Source organism: Neovison vison, chromosome X (assembly GCF_020171115.1).
Source record: "Neovison vison isolate M4711 chromosome X, ASM_NN_V1, whole genome shotgun sequence".
In the NCBI taxonomy this organism is placed as follows: Eukaryota; Metazoa; Chordata; class Mammalia; order Carnivora; family Mustelidae; genus Neogale; species Neogale vison.
The window spans coordinates 37,172,667-37,178,666 of NC_058105.1; positions in this window are offsets into that span (position 1 = coordinate 37,172,667).

Genomic DNA, 6,000 nt, shown 5'->3' on the forward strand with positions numbered 1-6,000 from the left:
ACTTTTCCACATGGTTCAATCCTTTTTGAAATCCTTGCTTAGAACTCTGCTGAAAGTCTTCCTGCTGGTCCCTTTCTAAGGCTTTCCCTTCGTCTTGCCCATGGTTTATGCTTGTAGAGTACTTTGGAATTTACAAAGCACTTCACAATAACAGGATCCCTACCATACCATCTCTGTGAATTAGACAATGAAAATATCATTATTCATATTTTACGCATGAGGAAACAGATTCAGCAAGATTAAGTGGTTTTGCCTGACATTACAGGCTAAGAAGTGGCACATCAGCAACTGGGACCCAGATCTTCGGGTTTCCAGGCCAAAGTTCCTTTTTAAAATTACATCTTGGAAAAACATTTCAAACTCATCTATCTATCTCCATGTTGGAGGTAAATGGCTATGTGCCTTCACTAAGTTGAAATTGTTGATTAAAATATTTCAAGAAAGTATTTTCACTTAGATGCATACATTTATGTACAACTCACAAGCTAGTGGGCAAAAACGAGGCCTCAGTTTCCAGTCAGCAGACATAGTTATTCCTTTGCTTCTGTTGCCAGCTATCATAATCATAATTTTTTAAAATATTTTATTTATTCATCTGACAGACAGAGATCACAAGTAGGCAGAGAGGCAGGCAGAGGGAGAGGAAGGGAAGCAGGCTCCTGGCTGAGCAGAGAGTCCGATGCGGGGCTCGATCCCAGGACCCTGGGATCATGACCTGAGTCGAAGGCAGAGGCCTTAACCCACTGAGCCACCCAGGCGCCCCTCATAGAGAAAGGACACTCCAAAGAGGGATTATTTGCATTTCCTGGGGGGATAATCTTGTGGATGTTTCCCCCACAAGCTAGATCTGCATCCTCTAAGTCATGAGAATGAATCATTGTTTGCCACCAAGGGAGGAAACCTGTCTCCCACACAGCAGCCTGGGCAGTCCCAGGAGTGTACAGGTGGATACAAGCAAAAGAAGCTGGTGAATGGAGCTGGCAAAAAGCTCCGTTCTGGAGTCAGACAAATCCAGCTGGAAAATCTTGGGGAATGACTCCATATCAATGACCCACCTGTCAAATAGGTGGAGAGGTGTGAGAACAAAATGCAGTGGAACAAGTGCCATAGGCAGAGTGAGGCTCCATACACGATAGGTATTATTATTTGAGAAAAGCGACAACTGTCTTCATGGGTCTTTGTCCATTAAAGGCAGAACTCCTTTATTGCTAGTAGGACCTCAACATCGAGCAAACACAGAGAAAGAGATTTCTGTGTTCCAGGATAGGAGAGATCAAGCACTGATTGATGGGAGGTAGGCATGATAAATAAATAGAGATGAGGATTCTCTGTAACTACTGAGACCAGCAGGGAACAGAGAAAGGAAGAGGATCCATCCAAAGAGGATGATGAAGATGCCATTTAGGATTGCGCAGGGAAGTGTGACACAGATTCTTGCTATACTCATGGTTATTGGGACAGGTTGACAGTACATGCCTGCTAGCGGTTTTGTAAGAAGGGACATGACTTACTCGGAAGGGAAGTTTGGGGTCCTTTACACAAGTTCTTGTTTATCAAAAGACCTAGCAAAGAACTCCATTCAGAATATATCAGAGATACCTGGATCTTCCATTCAGCCAAGGACTCCTGTTCTGATTTGATACTAGAGACTATCCTTGTTTGACTATCCTTTGCCAAGCACAGAGAAGTTGAGTCATAACAATGCTCAGAGCCAAGTTGAGGAAAAATGGTGAAGGAGGTGAAATCTGCCTCCAACATGCTTCTAGTCTTTCGGTGTTGCACGCTTTCCTTTGCACTTCTAATAACCGGACATCAAAATCCCTGCCTTTCCCAACTGGGGAAAAAGTGACCTGACCTCCTCGTTTACAAGAAAGTGCCTTTGTGCGCTTCTCTTAGCAAAAGGAAGATTAGTGGGCGGAGACAACGCTAAGGCCAGTGAAATGGGTCACTGTTGCTATATAGAAGTTTAGGCATTCTGGGGAGTAAAAATACCTTGGGTGCCCTCAAATTATTCAGTTCTCTCTCCACAGATTATTTTGTCCCTGATAACCACGTCCCACAAGACAAATATGTGGAATGATCTGTGTGATGCCAAGCACCTAAAACTGAAAATGAAATTCAAAGTATGATGCAACTGATGAATCATTGAACACTACTTCTGAAACTAATGATGTATCTAGTATATGCTGGCTAATTGAATTTAATTTGAAGAATTAGAGGTATGAGACTAGTCTAGGGGGTGGACAGTTCCAGGTTGCTCCCTGAAGCTTTTTCTTTCCTATTGTGGTAAGAACCTTTAACGGGAGACAGACCCTCTGGACACATTTTTAAGTGTACCATACAGTGTTGTTAACTAGAGGCACAATGTCGTAAAGAGGATATCTGGAATTGAGTCATCCTGATAACTGAAACTTTATATCCACTGAATAGCACACCTCCTTTGCCCCTCCTCCCCAGTCCCCAGCAACCACCACTCTATGCACTGCTTCTATGAGTTTGGCCGTTTTAGATACCTTATGTAAGTGAAATCATGTGGTATTTGTCCTTCTGTAACTGGCTTATTTCACTTTGAGTAATGTCCCCCCAAATTCATCTACATCCCATATGGCAGGATTTCCTTTATTTTTTAAGGGTGAATAATAGTCCACTTTATGGGGGTGACTGGGTGGTTCAGTCAGTTAAGCCGCTGCCTTCGGCTCGGGTCATGATCCCAGAGCCCTGGGATCAAGCTCTGCATCAGGCTCCCTGCTCAGCGGGGAGTCTGCTTCTCCCTCTTGCTCTGCCTGCTGCTCCCCCTGCTTGTGCTCTCTCTCAAATAAATAAATAAAATCTTTTTTAAAAATAGTCTACTGTATGTATAGTTCATCCATCCATTAATGGACATTTAGGTTGTTTCCACATTTTGGTTAAAGTGAATGATACTGCAATGGACCTGGGAGCACAAGAATTTCTTCAAGATCGTGATTTCAATTCTTTCTGATAAACACCCAGAAGCAGGATTACTGTAATTTTTTAAGGAAATGCCATATTGGTTCCCAGAGCAGTGGTACAATTTATACTCCCACCAACAGTGTACAAGGGTTCCAGTTTCTCCACATTCTCATCAACACTTTTTAATCTTTTGGTTTGGTTTGGTATGGTTTTCATTTTCATTTTGGCTTGGTAATAGCCATCCCAACAGGTATCAGGTGATAGTTCATTGTGGTTTTGATCTGCATTTCTCTGACGATTAGTGACATTGAGCATCTTTTTATATACTTGTTGGCCATTTGCATGTCGTCTTTGGTGAAATGTCTATTCAGGTCCTTTGCCCATTTTAAAATTAGGTGTTGTTGTTGTTATTTTCTCTTGAGTTGTAGGAGTTCCTTACGTATTTTGGAATTAACCCCTTATCAGATACAGAATTCAGAAATATTTCCTCCTATTCTCTAAGTTGCCTTTTCACTCTATTGTTTCCTGTGCAGAAGCTTTTTAGTTTGATTCAATCCCATCTATCTGTTTTTGTTGCCTCTGTTTTTGGTATTATATACAAGAAATCATTGCCAAGACCAACATCCTGATGCTCTTCCTCCATGTTTTCATTCTAAGAGTTACATAGTTTCAGGCCTTATGTTTAAGTCTTTAATCCATTCTGAGCTGATTTTTAGGCATGAAGCATGATAAGGATCCAATTTCTTTTGCATCTGGATATCCAATTTTGCCAATGCCATTTGTTGAAGAGACTGTTCTTTCCTCATTGTATATTCTAGACACCCTTGGTGAAGATCAGTTCACCATACATTCATGAGTTTATTTCTGGACTCTGTTCTGTTCCATTTATCTCTATGTCTCTCTTCATGACAGTGCTATACTGTCTTAATTACTGTGGTTTTGTAATATAATTTGAAGTTAGAAAGTGTGATGCCTCCAGCTTTTGTTCTAGGCCTTTGTGATTCCATATGAATTTTTGGATTGTTTTTTCTAGTTCTGTAAAAAATACCATTGGGATTTGAATCTGTAGATCATTTTGCATATATGGACATTTTAACAATATTGAGTCTCCTAATTCATAAACACGGGATGTCTTTCCATTTATTTATGTCTTTTTAAATTTCTTTCTTTAATGACTTGTAGCTTTCAATGTATATATCTTCGACTTCTTGCGTTAAGTTTATTACTAACGCTTTTATTCTTTTCGTTGTTACTGTACATGTTTTTTCCCCTTAAATTCCTTTTGGAATTGTTAGTGTGTTGAAATGCAACCAATCTCCATATATTGATTATGTATACTGTAGTTTTACGGAATTTGTTTATTAGTTCTGACAGTTTGGGGGGAATCCTTAGGGTTTTCTAAATACAAAATCATATCATCTGCAAACAGAAAAAAAATTTTACTTCCTCCCTTCCAATTCAGAAGCCTTTTTTTTTTCTTGCCTAATTGTTCTGACTAGGCTTACCTGTATTATGTTGAATAAAAGTGGTGAGAGTGGGCATACTTGCCTTGTTCCTGATCTTAGAAGAAAAGCCTTCCATTTTTTACCGCTTAGTATGATGTCAGCTATGGACTTTCATATATATCTTCTATTATGTTGAGATGATGTCCCTCTTTTTTTCCAGCTTTACTGAAGTATAATCGGAAGTAAATTGTATGTATTTAAGGTATAAAATATTATGTTTTGATATATGTATACTTTGTGAAATTGTTATCACAATAAAGCTAATTAAAACATAAATTAGGATGCCTACTGTGTCAGTCAGTACAGCATATGACTCTTGATCTTGGGGTGATGAGTTCAAGCCCACCCCATGTTGGGTAGAGAGGTTACTTAAAATAAGTCTATCACCACACACAGTTATTTTTTTGTTTCTGTGTGGTGAGAACACTTAAGATCTACTCTCTTAACAAATGCCAAGAATTATTAACTATACTCACCATACTATATATTAGATGGCCAGAACTTATTCCTCCTGCATAACTGAAATTTCATACCCATCTATTCCTAGTTTGTGAGGAGATTTTTTAATCATGAAAGGATTTTGAATTCTGTTAAATTTTGTTAAATGTGTTTTTTCTGCATCGATTGAGATGATCATGGGATTTTTATCTTTCATTCTTTTAATTTTTTTCTTCCAATTTTTTATTTAAATTCCAGTTAGCTAACATATAGTGTAATATTAGTTTCAAGCGTAGGATTTAGTGATTCATCACCTACATACAACACCTGGTGCTCATTACAACAGGTGCCCTCCTTAATACTCATCACCCATTTAACCCATCCCCCTACCCACCCACCTCCCCTCCAGCAGCCCACAGTTTGTTCTACAATTAAGAGTCTGTTTTATAGTTTGTCTCTCTCTTTTTTTCCCACCTGTGTTTATCTGCTACGTTTCTTAAATTCCACATATGAGTGAAATTATATGGTATTTGTCTTTCTCTGACTGACTTATTTCACTTAGTATAATACTCTCTAGCTCCATCCATGTCATTGTAAATGACAATTTTCATTCTTTTGATGGCTGAGTAATATTCCATTGTGTGTATATATACCACCTCTTATCCGTTCATCAATTTTTAAATATGATATATAGCCTGAATTGATTTGTATGTGTTGAATCAACCTGGTATCTCAGGAATAAATCCCACTTTATATGATCCTTTTAATGTGTTGTTGAATTCAGTGGGCTAGTATTTTGTTGAGGGTTTTTGCATCTATGCTCATCAGGGATATTGGCCTGTAGTTTTCTTTTCTTGTAGTATCTTTGTCTAGCTTTGGTACCAGGGAAATGCTGGCTTTATAACATGAATTTGGAAGTGATTCCTCCTCTTAAATTTTTTGACAGACTTGGAGAAGGATTGGCATTAATTTTTCTTTAAATCTTTCATAGAATTCATCTGTAAAACCAACTTGTCCTGGGATTTTCGGTTGTTGTTGTGAGGTTTTCAGGTACTGATTCAATCTCTTTACTAGTTAGCAGTCTGTTCAGATTTTCTCTTTTCATGAATCAGCCTTGGTAAGGTGT